This window comes from Pangasianodon hypophthalmus, chromosome 20 (assembly GCF_027358585.1).
Source record: "Pangasianodon hypophthalmus isolate fPanHyp1 chromosome 20, fPanHyp1.pri, whole genome shotgun sequence".
NCBI lineage: Eukaryota > Metazoa > Chordata > Actinopteri > Siluriformes > Pangasiidae > Pangasianodon > Pangasianodon hypophthalmus.
The window spans coordinates 9127828-9143334 of record NC_069729.1 but is presented as its reverse complement, the minus strand read 5'-3'; the positions used below and the strand labels follow the sequence as shown (position 1 = coordinate 9143334).

Below are 15507 nucleotides of genomic sequence, written 5' to 3'. Positions count from 1 at the left end.
TTCCCTGGAAAGTGATCTTCAATCTTCTCTGGAAATGAGACGAAAAGTGGTAGGTAACACTAACGGTTGTGCACAGTTCCCTAATGCCTACTGTTATCACTTACATATTTGTTTCTAATTACTGTTATAATTAAATTGTGTGTGATCAATCTAAAGCAAACTGATCTAAAGAGTTAATTTCTGAATTTTTGATAAGTTGTATGTAGTGTAATTACTAATCCTTATTCAGAAGTATTCAAGGACTAAAAGCGTGCTTAAAAACATTTCAGGTACTTGAACTTGGATTGCTGGGTGGCGGGGATCTGAAGGACACTGTCTGGAGAATAACGAAGCAGGCAATTAAAAATGACTTTGCTAAAACCATAAACTGGAGAGGTGTAAATGGAAAAATGTCATTCCAAAGTTTGGAGCTTAAAAGTGTTGTGATTGGTAAGTACTTTTGTTGCAAGTCTTTGTAGAACTTTTTCATGACTGTCATGTCATTAATGAATGTTGAATGTCTTGGTTCTTTAGTACTATATTTTACTATATGCTTTATTTATTATACATTTTATTTAAATGTAATTTTTCTAACTCTGTATCTGTATGCTCATATTCTAGAGGCTGTAAGAAGAAATCCAGTTTGTGCCCAAATGACTGAGCTGGAGGTTGAGCAAGTTATTAGAAGGTGGTTTTATTTTGCTGGTGATTGTGAGGGTGGCAGAAAAAGAAGAACACCACTGTAAAATGTTAATCTAAATATAAAAGACACTTTGCCTAGTTTTTATTCTCTTATTCTTGTATTGTGACTGTTATGTTATTGGTTTCTTATTTCCCATTGTTTTAATTTTCCTGTATCTGGCTGGGATTTTTACCTCAGTGTTAATAAAACACTATATTTTCAAAGCGTGTGGTTTTAATATATTTAACAATAATTGAATATTATCCAAGGGTGCATTCAGGGTCAGTTTTGGGGGTTGTAGATAAGTTGTGGGTAAGTTTTGGGGGGGTTCTTGATAAGTTGTGGGTGAGTTTTGTGTAAAGGTGTTGGCAGTTTGGCTCTTTTCTGGGTTACACATGGGGATTCAGGCAGTGTTATGGGACAGTCAGGGCTGAATCCAGGGACATGAAAGAAGTTGTGGGTGAGTTTTGGTCTGCTTCAGGCATGGTTCTGGTATTCTTTAGGCAAGCAGCTTAAGGGCCATTCGAGGGGAGTGGGCCGTGGTGGTATGTGGGCCATACCAACAGCCTAAATTCAACAAGATAAGGCCCACAACGAATTTGCTATCTGGGAAGTAACATCCACATGAAGGCCAGGACTCCCATTAGAACATTACCCAGAGCATCACACTGCCTCTGCTGGCTTGCCTTCTTCCTATAGATTAGATTAGATTCAACTTTATTGTCATTGTGCAGAGTACGAGTAAAGAGCCAGAAGTGCAAATAGCAATATGTCGATAAATATATACAGTCAGGTCTGCAAGTATTTGGACAATGACAGAGTTTTTGTGATTTTGCCTTTATACACAACCACAATGGATTTGAAATAAAACAATCAAGATGTGATCGAAGTGTAGACTTTCAGCTTTATTTTAAGAGGTTTCACAAAAATATGGCATTTACCATTTAGGAATTACAGCCATTTTCAGCAAAGTACCTCCATTTTCAGGGGCTCAAAGGTATTGGACAAAGCGACATAACTGTAAATATAACCATAATTTTAACACTTGGATGAAAATCCTTTGCAGTCAATGACTGCCTGAAGTCTGGAACCCATGTTCTAAAAACTCAAATTCTGAGTTTCCTCCCTGGAGATGCTTTGCCAGGCCTTCACTGCAGCCACCTTCAGTTGCTGCTTGTTTGTGGGTCTTTCTGCCTTCAGTCTTCAGTCTTCAGTAAGTGAAAAGCATGCTCTATTGGGTTGAGATCAGGCGACTGACTTGGCCATTGAAGAATATTCCATTTCTTTGCCTTAAAAAAAGTCTTGAGCTGCTTTTGTAGTATGTTCAGGGTAATTATCCACCTGCACTGTGAAGCGGTGTCCTATCAGTTTTGTAGCATTTGGCTGAATGTGAGCAGAGAGTATAGCCCTATACACCTCAGAATTCATCTTGCTACTTCTGTCAGCAGTCACATCATCAATAAACACCAGTGAGCCCGTTCCACTGGCAGCCATGCATGCCCATGCCATAACACTGCCTCCACATGTTTGACACATGATGTGGTATATTTTGGATTATGAGCTGTTCTTTTCTTTTGCCATACTTTTCTCTTCCCATCATTCTGGTACAAGTTAATCTTGGTTTTCTTCAGTCCAAAGAATCTTATTCCAGAACATGGGAGGCTTTTTTAGATGTTTTCTGGCAAAGTCTAATCTGGCTTTCCTGTTCTTGAATGTTACCAGTGGTTTGCACCTTGTTGTAAACCCTCTGTATTTACATTCATGAAGGCGTCTCTTGATTGTCAAAATCTACAATGATACGACTACCTTCTTCAGAGTATTCTTGACTTCTGTTGATGTTGTGAAGGGGTTTTTCTTCACCAAGGAAAGGATTCTGCGATCATCCACTTTAGTTGTCTTCCATGGTCTTCCAGGCCTTTCGATGTTATTGAGCTCACCAGTGCTTTCTTTCTTTTTAAGCATGTACCCAACTGTTGATTTGGCCACACCTAAGGTTTTTGCTATCTCTCATAGATTTATGTTGTTTTTAAGCCTAATGATGGCCTCCTTCACTTGTATTGAGATCTCCTTGGACTTCATATTGGTAGCTCCAGTTGAACAGCTCTCAAATGCCAACTCAATACCTGCTATCAACTCCGGACCTTTTATCTGCTTCATTTGTCTTGAAGTAACGAGGGAATGGACCGGACCTGGTCAATTAACTTTGTCAGTCAATTGTCCAAATACCTTTGAGCCCCTGAAAATGGAGGTACTTTGCTGAAAATGGCTGTAATTACTAAATGGTAAATGCCATATTTTTGTGGAACCTCTTAAAATAAAGCTGAAAGCCTACACTTTGATCACATCTTGATTGTTTTATTTCAAATCCATTGTGGTGGTGTATAAAGGCAAAATCACAAAAACTCTGTCATTGTCCAAATACTTCCAGACCTGACTGTACATTTATGTATATACATGTGCAAGGTATGAGGTAGAGAAAGCAGAGACCAGTTCAGTGCAAATGACAAGGTGTACAAATATACAAAGTGCATTGTACAGGTATGTATACCTGGTAGAGAATATGAGGTATGTATATCTGGCAGAGAAAGTAGAGACCAGCTCAGTGCAAATATAGTAGGTGCATGTAGAAATTAGTCAGTAATGTGCAACTAGGCAAGTTCTGAATGAGGTGTAAGGGCAAGTTACCATGGTAGTGCAAATGACATGATACAGGTGGTATTTAAGAGTGCACACAGCATTAATATTGTACAGTACAGTGTTTTTTTTTAATAACATGGGTCAGAATAGGGATGTACACTTCAGGGCCTGAGTTCAGAATTCAGAAGGCTAACCACTGATGGGAAGAAACTGTTCCTGAGTCTGCTGGTGCGACAGTGAAGACTCCTGTAGCATTTCCCAGATGGTAGAGGAGTAAACAGACCATGGTTGCAGTGAGAGGTGTCTTTGATTATACTTCTCACCCTCTGTAAGCAGAGTTTGTGATGACTGATGGAAAGTAGCTTGACACCAGTGATGTATTGGCCAGTTTTCATCTCCTGCTGGAGGGCCTTCTGAACTGAGACAGTGCAATTGCCGTACCACACTGTTATGCAGTTTGTTAAGATGCTCTCAATAGTGCAGGGGCAAAAGTTCAGTATTTTCTAGGGGAATAAGTGAGCTTTCCTTAGTTTCCAAAGGAAGTAAAGGTGTTGTTGTGCCTTTTTTGTCAGTGTGGATGTGTTGAGTGAACAGGAAAGATCCTCAGAGATATGGACACCCAGGAAATTGAAGCTGGTCACACACTCCACCTCGACCACATGGATGTGGATGGGTGTGTGTGTGGCCCCTTCTTGTCCTCCGGTGGTCCACAATAAGCTCTTTGGTCTTCTGAGTGTTGAGTGCAAGATTGTTGTTGGCATCCCATGCTGCCAAGTGCTCAACCTCTTCCCTGTAGGCCGTCTCATCGTCGCCACTGATCAGGCCTACCACCGTGGTGTCATCTGCAAACTTGATTATGGTGTTAGTGCCATGCACAGGTATGCAGTCACGTTTAAAGAGGGAGTAGAGGATTGGGCTCAGCACACAGCCCTGTGGTACGCCAGTGTTCAGAACGAGGGTGGAGGAGTTGTGGTTGTCAAGCCTAACAGACTGTGGTCTGTTAGTAAGAAAGTCCAACTGCAGATCGAGGTGCTGATGCCAAGATCGGTGAGTTTGGAGATCAGCTTGGATGGGATGACATTATTGAAGGCAGAACTGAAATCAACAAACAACATCCTGACATAGGTGTTGTTACTGTCCAGGTGAATCAAGGCAGAGTGGAGAGCTGAGGTGATGGCATACTCAGTTGACCTGCTGGCTCTCTAGGTGGCCTGATATGGGTCCAGTGTTGGGGGCAGGCATGTTTTCAGGTGAGAGAGGACCAGTCTCTCAAAACACTTGGCAATGATGGGAGTGAGAGTGACAAGGCAGAAGTCGTTGATGGTCATTGCAGCAGCATGTTTAGGTTTACAATGGTGGCTGTCTTGAAGCAGGTGGGGACAACTGCCTGAGCCAAGGTCAGTGAAGACCTCAGCCAACTGCTCAGCACAGGCCCTGAGCACATGGCCTGGAATGCCATCAGGGCCAGCAGCTTTATGTGCATTTACCCTGCTCAGGGTGGAGCACACATCACTGGTGGAGAATGTGAGTGGCAGGTCATCAGGTGGGAGCTCAGCTTTGTTTGGTGGTTCTGTGTTTCCACGATCAAAGCAAGGATAGAAGGGAAGGGTGGCATCACTGGTTGAGGGAGTGTTGTTGGTTGGTTTATATTCCGTGAGGGCATGGTTGCCTGCCCACATGCGTCGCAGGTTGTGGTTGTTGAAGTTGTTCTCTATCTGAAGTTTATAGTTGTGTTTAGCTGCTTTTATTCCCTTCTTCAGATTGGCCCTGGATAAGTTGTAGGCTTCCCGATCGCCAGATCTGAAAGCAATGTCACGTGCCTTCAGCAAGAGTTGGACATCCTTATTCATCTAAGGCTTCTGGTTGGGGTATGTTTTAATTAATTTATGGGTTGTTACTGTGTCGAGACATTTGTTGATGTGATACAGAACAGAACTGGCATAAGTATTAATGTCTGTGTGGAAATCCAGTGTGGCCTGAGAAGCAAAGGCATTCCAGTTTGTGTCCTGGAACTGGAGGACACAAACTCTATATCAGCAGAACCGTGGGACATAATAATATCAGCATCGGTGCACCAAGTTTTGTTTACGTAGATGCAAACACCACCACCTTTGCTTTTACCAGAGTCCACAGCGATTTTGTCAGCTCTGAAGATGTAGCGGCCCTCTAGTTCAATCGCGTTGGTTGGCGTGGTGCTATTAAGCCACATTTCTGTGAAAACCATAACGATGCAGTTCAAAAACATTTTTTGAGTAATCCATAGCCGTATTTCATCGATCTTATTAGCCAGAGACTGTACATTGGCAAGGAAGATGCTCGGTAGCGTTGGACGATGCGAGTTGAGCTTTAGCTCAGCTGGCAGGCCACCGTTGTTTACGCTCCCGATGCCGGCGACGAGCATTTCCTGTCAGATTGGCTGGCTCACTTGAGTCAGAGGACCAGAGTATCTCTGATGGTAGCAGATGGAAGTTGAATGCCGTATCTGTTGCAATGTCAAGTAGATTTTTTCAGCTGTATGAAGTGATCACAAGGCTGTGATGAACAACCAAGCTTAACATAATTATAAAAACATTGCTAATTTGCGAAACCTGGTGAGACGCTGAGCCTCGCGCTGTGCACGCGCCACCATCTTGGTATTCATCTTTGTTCATCCTAAGGTGCATCCTGGTGCCATCTCTTCCCCAGGTAAGTGATGCACACCACCCGGCCGTCCACATGATGTAAAAGAAGACATGATTTATCAGACCAGGCCACCTTCTTCCATTGCTCCATGGTCCAGTTCTGATGCTCATGTGCCCATTGTAGGTGCTTTCGGCAGTGGACAAGGGTCAGCATGGGCACTATGACTGGTCTGCAGCTACACAGCCCCATATGCAGCAAGCTGCTATGCATTGTGTGTTTTGACACCTTTCTGTCATAGCCAGCATTAACTTTTTCAGCAATTTGTGCTACAGTAGCTCTTCTGTGGGATCTGACCAGACAGGCTAGCCTACACTCCCAAAGCAAATCAATCAGCCTTGGGTGCCCATGCCCTTGTCCTTCCTTGGACCACTTTCGACCTCAAAAGACCTGTCGTTTTGGAGATGCTCTGACCCAGTTGTCTAGCCATCACAATTTGGCCCTGGTCAAAATCCCTCAGCTCCTTACACTTACTGCTTCCAACACATCAACTTTGAGAACTGACTGTTCACTTGCTGCCTAATATATCCAACCCTATCACATGTGCCATTTTAATGAGATAATCAATGTTATTCATGTCACCGGTAACTGGTTTTAATGTTAATGCTGAAGGGTGTGTATGTATATGTATATATATATATATATATATATATATATATATATGTGTGTATATATAAATAGGCCAGAGATAAGCATGAAAGACAGTAGGACTGGCATTTTTGATTCACGGGCAGTCACTTACAGCAGGATCTGAGCTGAGAGGTTAACAGGGGTACAAAGCTGTGCAAATAACCCTAAATCTCCCCAATTGGGAGGAAATATCGAGCCACTTAAGTATAAGCCTTTGAAGATGACATTGTGTCCAAGTATCAGCCATAAATTGTCAGCTGTATCGCTGACGAAAGTATGTGACCTAACTGGACCTAACAATATTTTGTATGTAGCCGTACATTTGATTTCTAATGTTAGAAAGACTTGCACTCTCTTAGTGTTTGTTGCCTGAAGAACCTCATGAAAATCCCATCACTCAATAAAACACTTCTCCACAGATACAGGCATCCAGTGTCTGATTCAATTAACATTAGGCTGTTATCACAAACAGGCTATGACATAGACCATCTTTAGAAAAGCAATTTGCTAATTTCTATTTCTGTATCATTGGTATTTCACATAATTAAAATTTTCCGAGTAATAGTAATACACGTAACAATGCTCGCTGTACTATTAATGTTAGCTAATTCTTTAAACAGCCCCCAGCTTGGTTGAATGGGTTGCTAAAATTAAATCAAGGAGATAAACTGTGGATCTAATGTGTTAAAATGTGGGACAAAAAAAAAAAAAAAAAAAAAAAAAAAAAAGTTGAGGTTACATATGTATATGTACATACGAGTCATGCAAGATAAAGCAGTCTTTGCTTCTTGACCATTTGTTTAGGACCAAATCTGTCCACACAGTTTGTATTAAATATAATAAGACTCTGGTTGCATTAAAAATAACACTGCTTTGAGGAGTTCCAATTTAAATCAATTTTTTGTGTTTAAATAAACTTTTGCCCATACATACATAATGCCAAACCATGCAAAAAAAAAAAAAAAAAAAAAAAAAAAAATATATATATATATATATATATATATATATATATATATATATATATATATATATATATATATATATATATATATATAAAGGCTATTTTTCATGTTGTTTATTCATCCTTTTACACCGCACAGTCATGTGATCTCTACAGACTATTTCAGACATGACAAATTCATGCTAGATTTACAATGGATATAAAAAAGTACACAAACCCCAGATAGATTAAACCAAGATAAATCATGGCAGATCTTTCAAGAAGATATCTTTTAGAATTATGTCCAAGAAGTTCTACTTTGGTCTCATCAGACCACAACGCATTTTACCACAAGGATTCGGGTGAGTTAGTAGGCTTGGTGGATTTTTTTTTTTTTTTTGAGAAAGGGCTAACCGCCCTACCCGGTAGTAACTGGAAGTAACCAGTACTTTCCAGATATTTCCTCACCTCCTTTAATGATGCTGTAGATCTTTTGGCAGCCTCCCTGATTCAACAAGGGTCTCTTCTTGTCCTTTTGTCAATTTTCATGGCTTCAGCAATCAGATGAAACCAAGAAGATCTCAAAAAAATCCTACTGAAACAGCTGATCTTTATTTTAGGTTAATCAATATCACTTAATTGATGACAGGTGTATGATAATTAGTTTTGAACTTGAGTTTGCACGTGGTAAAAGGGTGTGCACACTTATACAACGGAGTTATTAGGTTTTTTCTTTTTTCCCATAAAACATTTCTTCATTTTGTTTTTCACTTAAAATTTTGTGGTTGCTATACGACATTAAAGGTGGAAAAAGATCTGACATGATTTATTCCCTGTATGTACAGGACAACAAATATTTTTAAATCTATACTTTGAGATACCTTGCAAGTCAATATGAGTTCAAATTCACATCAGATCCACAACACTGGAATTGCCCCTTTCATATTTTGAAAATTCTGCTGCATACAGAATATATTAATGCAACATGTACATTATACATTCTGGTGTTAAGACCACTCCAATAAAGCACTGTCAGTCTCTTAATGGTCCAAATGATTGGATTGATCATTAGGACCTTAATCCAGTAATACAGAAATGTCGTTAATAGCAAATGAGCAACTTGCAGATATCACATCCAGTTCTATTAGAGCTGGATGTGAGTAATTAACTATTCACTTTCAGGGGACCACTGTGCATAACAGCTCTGGCAACAACAACAACAACAACAACAAAAATCATAATCATATTTCATGTAGGCCACTGTAGGATAGATCAAATATTAACTGTATATAAGTGGAGCCAACCTAAAACTGACTTTGCGTATGGGCCCTGTTGACTACAGCAATGCTTTCTACATGCAGTATCTCTAGTTTCACAGTTTACAGCATCTAAATGTATCAAACATGGTCTAGAACAGCAGTCTCCCACCAATAAGCACCAAAATGTGCTTACTGTCTTCACACCAAACTCAGTACAAACTGCTGCTGTTAAGCATTACAATTTTTAAACAATTCCATCTCTCTCTCTCTCTCTTTCTCTCTCTCTGTGTATGCAGTGCCTTTCTTTTCATTTTGTTTATGGTGATGGGCCCTTTAGAATGAGCTCAGGACAGCTGAAGTGAGCATCACTATCACTGCCAATTTACTCCTGACTCATTCGGCTGGTTTAATAAAAAAGGGTAGTTAATCATCTCTAACCCCATTTTTAACAACTGCCAACCCTATAGCAAGCAAGCAGCATATTACTGAACAGAGAGCAGGGTTTATTAAGAAACAGACTAAGGGTTAGAGGTGCATGTCTCTGCAAAGATGTGTGTGTGTGTGTGTGAGAGAGTAGGTGAATTGTAGATGAAATGCTGTAATTGTAATATGAAAAGCTTACATATTACGTGTCTTATTTTAAAATGTTAAACGAGCATAGCAAAACAAAATAGTGCTTTTTTATTTGGCTGCTGCACATGTTGAAAGAACCCCGAATGATATTCATATGAATAGACCATACGGGTTTACGCTTTTCTGAACTGTTTTTGAGGATCTGCTGACCACCTGCTTTAAAATCCCGTGCGCTCTCGTAGACACAACGGCTTGAAAAAAGCCATGTAATCAGATTTAGAGAATACTGCAAACTGCCAACTCGGCCAACTAACAAAATGTTCCCTCGACACTGATGTAGACTATATTCCGTTACACGGACTTAACACTGAAGTAATTTTGAACCGAAGACACTAACAACACATAAGTCCTAAATCGCGCGATTTCTTACCGATGATGGAGTTTATTTCTTTCTCCCTTTCAAAATGATCCTGGCTGTAACTTATTTTTCCTGACAGTTTTTAGCGATCTTTCCTCTCCAAAGGCTCAGGACCGAATGGTCTCTGCGCAGCAGCGCGCGCGCGTTTCTATGGCAGCGCGAGTAAACTAGCCTGAAGCCAGCCAACGCCGAGCGCGAGATGCGCGTGAATGATATCACGTTTTATTTTGTTCACCTTTTTGTCACAAAGATCATGACTAAAGTTATTTGTTCACGCGTAAAGGTTATATTCACCCAAAATTAAAATAGAGGCTCACACGATTTTATGTCCAATTTAAATTGCATGCGTATTAACAGGATAATTTCTTGAATTTCAAACACAGTGAAGCAACAAAAGCGCCCTGGCTTTAAGACACAGAAAGGTAAAACGACTAGTTCAAGTCAGTGACTGCAGTTTGATCTCCAGTGAAGAGAGAAATAGGTATTTCAGTGAAAATACCTTTGGATCTTTCCCACATAACAGTCAGGACTGACTGTCTGTGATCTGTGCATTATGCGCTGAAAATGACACTAATAGGCACATATAGGCCTCACAGCTTCGAAGGTTGGGTTTCGAAGTCCGAAGGACTATTTTTATCAAGTTGATTGAGCAAAAAGGCATGAAAAAAGTTAGCTCAACAAGAAATTTTAGGTTTCTTCAACCTATATAAAGATTTTTATTTAATGAGTTCATTTAAAATTTCTCTGCCGACTTGTCATCCTGAGATGAGCCAGCTGTGCATTTTTGGCGATGACGTCATATTTGATTAGCAAGATAAAATCTATCTTTTAAGAACACAGTTCATTCATTTATTATCATTATTATTATTATTATTATTAGTAGTAGTAGTAGTAGTAGTAGTAGTATAGCTTTGTAGGTATCCTATGTTTAAAACGCTAAAAGCTAATTGGGTAACTTCAGCGTGCGAGAGACTGGCAGTGTGCCCAGCTGGAGCGATTATTCCACAAGGAAGGTACCAGTTAACAGTTTTCTGTTGGTGGTATAGAAGAATTTTCTTTATCAGAGTATGATGTAATCCATCAGGTCCAATCAAAACAAAAATAATCAAAGTGATAAGAAATTTTTTAACTCATCAAAGGCCTATGAATGACTTAAAAAGAGAGTGTGACTTTATGTTAAATCAGTGTTTAAGCATAGTTCTAATCAATTAGAAAATAATTTTACAGAAGAATATTTGTGTGTGAATCAAAAAAACTAAGACAAACTGATGTGACTCTAGCTTGTGGGAGATCACTAAGCACACAGTTCTCATTCATAAATCTTTTCAGTCCAGGCTTGTGCTGTCATTTCTCATGGGAAAGTGTTCTTTCGCTACCAGAGTACCTGAAGTTTGTATCTTTTTCACCAGTGTGACGTTTGTGATTTCTTACAGTGCACTGTTAAGGATTTAAACATTTTTTAAAAAAATAAACTGACTGAGCTCATGCCGCAATAAAAGAGAAGATAGAGGGACAATGAAATAATTATGGTGAGAGGTCAGGGGCGTGTTTTAGAATTGTACAAAAGCACGAGCCACAACTGTGTGAATCAATTGATTTGCATACATCTTTGGCTTAGAATAAGGAGATAAAAAGTAAATATATGAATCAAAACCTCTTTATTGGAAAAAGGAAGTAAGTAAAAGAGATATATGCTGTCATGTGCGTAAATATCATATGGAAGATTCTCATGTGATAGAAAGAACAACAGTTGCTGTGTGTGTTTTAAAAACTAACGAGCAGCCTAAGAACTGGTATTGAAGATATTTTTGACACTTGCCGTTACTGTTATGATCCAGAAAAAAAGCCTGTGCAAGCGCTCATCACAGGACTGGCTGTGCAAATTATTTGGTCATTCTCCTAATTGTAGTCATTGTAACTTAGATAAGAAGAATGTTTAGTAGAATTCATGCCTAAAAAACATCACCATAGAAAGAAACAGAGACCCAGGTCAACTAAAAAAGAACAGTTGCAATCTCTTTATAACATGCTCTTGGAAGAGTTCTAATAGAAGCTGCAGATTTTATTAGAGATACATATGATTGAGTGTGTGGTTTTGTATCTGTGGGTAAGCCTGGGTGTGTGCATGTTTGTGTTTGTGTGTGTGTGGGCATTTGCTAGGAGAGTTTCGATTCTGATTGTGAAATTGGAGCTAAACATTTTCCAAGAAATTGGTTTTATAGATTGTTCGGACATTCTCTTAACTTCCATCGTTGCGACTCAGATAAGGAGACTCAATTCCTATTGAACAAAGTTATGAACCTATAGGGAATTGTACACATGTGTTTACCTCTAAGTATCATATATATTTTACTTTTCAGTTCCACATTACTGGGATCATCATTCATTAATACCGCTAGGGTTTGAACGTATTAGGTTAGTGTATACCACAAAAAGTGAGGGATTTTTTTTCCTTTCACAGGAATGGTACTGAGAAAAGCGATCAAGTAAGGGAAAAGGATTAATATTTGTTGTATGGAATTTTATTTTGGTGGGCATCGGGCTGGGACTCATTCTGGTAATCTAAGTATATATGAGAATAGAAGACATTACCTTTATAAGAGATGTTATTATTTTGCTTATAGAACCACATTGAACTAAGAATTAAAGAAGTGAATGGGTGAAAGAATAAATCAACTATTATATGAGACACAGGGCATTAGTAATCATTTTTGGAAAGAGCCATTTCATCTAGAATTCAGGGAAATTAAAAAGTGAGTTGTGCTTTTCCTTGTATATTGAATGGACATTCAAGAAGAGAACAGAGAAGAGTGCGTATATGACAGGAAGCAAAGGGAATAAGAACACATTTTTGGAAAGAGAATCAGTATGAGGATTTGTTGGGGAGAAGACATCCTTTAACAGAAGAAAAGAAAAAAAATTCACTGTTAAGAAGTATAACACAGTTTAGAAATCTAGAAGAAGTAAGTGAAGAGAGGCCCTATTGGGAAGGAGTAGTGGGAAGAAATTGGAAAGCATCTATCCTAGGTGACACACTTAGGTCCTCACCTATCAGAGTCAAATAACTTACACCGGGTAATAATCCCACTGCCTGTAGATATTTACCTAGATTGGGGAGAACAACAGGGATTTGAACAAGGTAAGGGAGTAACTGGGGAAAAGTTAAATAATCCTGAAATTGAAGTTTCAGTAGTCTTGAGAAAGGTTACTTGGCTTTCAGCAAAAAGAACTTCTGGGCCACGTGAACCGAAGACTGTAGAGGGTTTGACTTTAAGACAAACCTAGTGACTTTTATTCTGGACTGTAATCACGAACCATCTCCAAGAAGGTGGGCAGTAGGAAGGAGCAGAATACAGACACCAATCATGACAACCACACCTGTAGAACTGTTGGGATCCAGACATCCCTTATGAAAAGAGCTTGTAGAAAAGTGTTCAAAAATGGGAAAAGAGAACTAAAAACATGAAAACAAAATGGCCAGAAGCAGGAACATTTGATGGGTCATTGTGTGAGGAAATGGAGTAGTGGAAGCTATGCCACCACCTGTAAAGGCCAAACTAGAAGATGTGGTAGGTCTAAACTCTAAGACACATAAAGAGTTTTGTGACCATGTGACTCATGCTGTTGAACAATAGAGAAAGAATGAACAAAAGCTCAAGAATCAAGAAAGAGAGCTGCAGAGAAAGCTGACACAGCTACAGCTTGAAAAGCTGACAAACAAAAATAGAAAAAAGACCCAAGCTTCAGTGAGATACAAAGACAAAGATAAAGACAAGGAGTTGATAGCACACTCAGCAGTCATGGCTCTTTTGAATGCACTTCTTCCATCTGCTGCATCAGCCAAATGCACCAGCTGCTCCACAACAGCCTACTGCAACTATTATCAATGTCTATCAGTATCCAAATAATATGAACTGGCATAGAAGACCACCACTAAGAGGACAAAGAGGAAGAGGTAGATCCACTCCTGGTCCTCGAGGGGTATGCTGGGGATGTGGACAGGCTGGACATAACAGACGTGATTGCCCCACAAATCCATGGCAAAAGCAACCTGGTGGTGAAGGGGAAGGATGGGTCCAGCCCCATCGACAGCCTCCACAAGGCCCAGTAAACCTGTTGGATGGACCAAATCGGGGGTACTAGGGAATCCTACTGGGGTGGGTCAGCTTCCAATCTTAACAACTGATGCTGATCAAGAACCTATGGTGCAGGTTAAAATAGAGGGCAAAATTACACCCATGATGGTAGATATTGGAGCAACCTACACATGTGTAAGTCCAAATTATGCCTCTCACCTCCCCATGTCTGGAAAATTTGCAAAGACAGTAGGATTCTCAGGACAAATGCAGCTAATTCTTGTGATGGCTCCAGTTTGTCTGCAGACTAAAATTAAAAAAGTGACATTGCCCATTTTCGTGTCAGAACAGACGCCTGTTAATTTATTAGGAAGAGATGCTTTGTGTAAAAACAAAGGGACAGAGGGAGTTTATGTAGACACAAAGGGAGTAAAAAATCAAATGATGCTTAAATGACACTTACAATATCCAAGATGGTGGAGCAGCAGTAGCCTGCAGTGGCCACTCCGGATCCAATATGATGCTATTTTTGTTTTTAGCTTGACTTTTTACTGGCACATGGACATCGGAGCAACCGGTGTCCGTGTGTACCATCGCCAGACACTAATAAAGTACAGAAACCATGCAACAACCAATCTGCATGATGATCTCGGCTTGCTGCAGGGACCAGGCCTCCAGCCCCTGGCATTGCCTGATGCCGGTGGCCGGGGGAGGGGATATCATAAGCGGTGTGTGAGGAAGCAGAAGCGTGGCAAGAGGGCAGGAGTCTGTGCTAGGCTAAAAACAAACCCTAGCCGGCCAGCCGGCTCTCCCGTCCATCCTGATCTCCAATGTCTGCTCCCTGGACAATAAATTGAACTACATCTGACTCCAGCAAACTACGTGGCGTGAGTTTAGAGACTGTCGCATCTTTGTTTTCACGGAGACGTGGCTCAGCGACACAGTTCCGGACGCTGCCATTCAGCTAGATGAGCTTGCATTGTTTCGTGCCGAAAGAAATGCAGCTCTGTGCAGTAAGGCTTGCGGCGATGGCTTGTGTGTTTACATCAACACGGAATGGTGCAAGAACTTGGTACTAGTTTCTAGCTACTGCTCATCGCTGGTGGAGTTTGTGACTGTTAGATGCAGATCATTTTATTTACCATGGGAATTCACCACTGTCCTTATAATCAGAGTGTACATTCCCCCCAGTGCTAAGGAGGCACTCTGTGAACTGTATGGGGCTATTAGCGAACAGCAGAATTCACACCTTGACGGACCGTTTATTGTTGCCGGAGATTTCAACCATGCAAACTGTCCCAGGCCATCAGAGAGGCAAAGCGGGTACACAAACAGAGAATCCACAGTCACTTCAAGGCCAGTGGAGACAAGAGGCACATGTGGCAGGGCATCCAGGCCATCTCCAACTACAGGACAACACCACCTACCTGTGATAGTGATGCCTCCCTTCTAGATGCGCTGAACAACTTCTAAGCTTGGTTTGAGGCGCAGAATGACGTGACAGCGAGGAAGACCACCCCTCCTCCCAATGACCAGGTGCTATATCTAACCATGGCTGATGTGAGGAAAACTCTACGCAGAGTTAACCCACGGAAGGCTGCTGGACCAGACAACATACCTGGCAGAGTGCTCAG

The 15507-nt window shown here is 40.5% G+C and overlaps 1 protein-coding gene across 1 annotated transcript in view; it reads right to left on the bottom strand.

Moving 5' to 3' along the window:
* Nucleotides 1-9961, bottom strand: part of syt6b (synaptotagmin VIb) — a 32291-nt gene extending 22330 nt beyond the window's left edge. The window contains exon 1 of the mRNA XM_053227070.1: nt 9810-9961. The gene's annotated coding sequence lies outside the window, so the exon portion shown is untranslated. The remainder of the gene's footprint in view (nt 1-9809) is intronic.
* Between the last annotated feature and the right edge of the window lie 5546 nt (nt 9962-15507).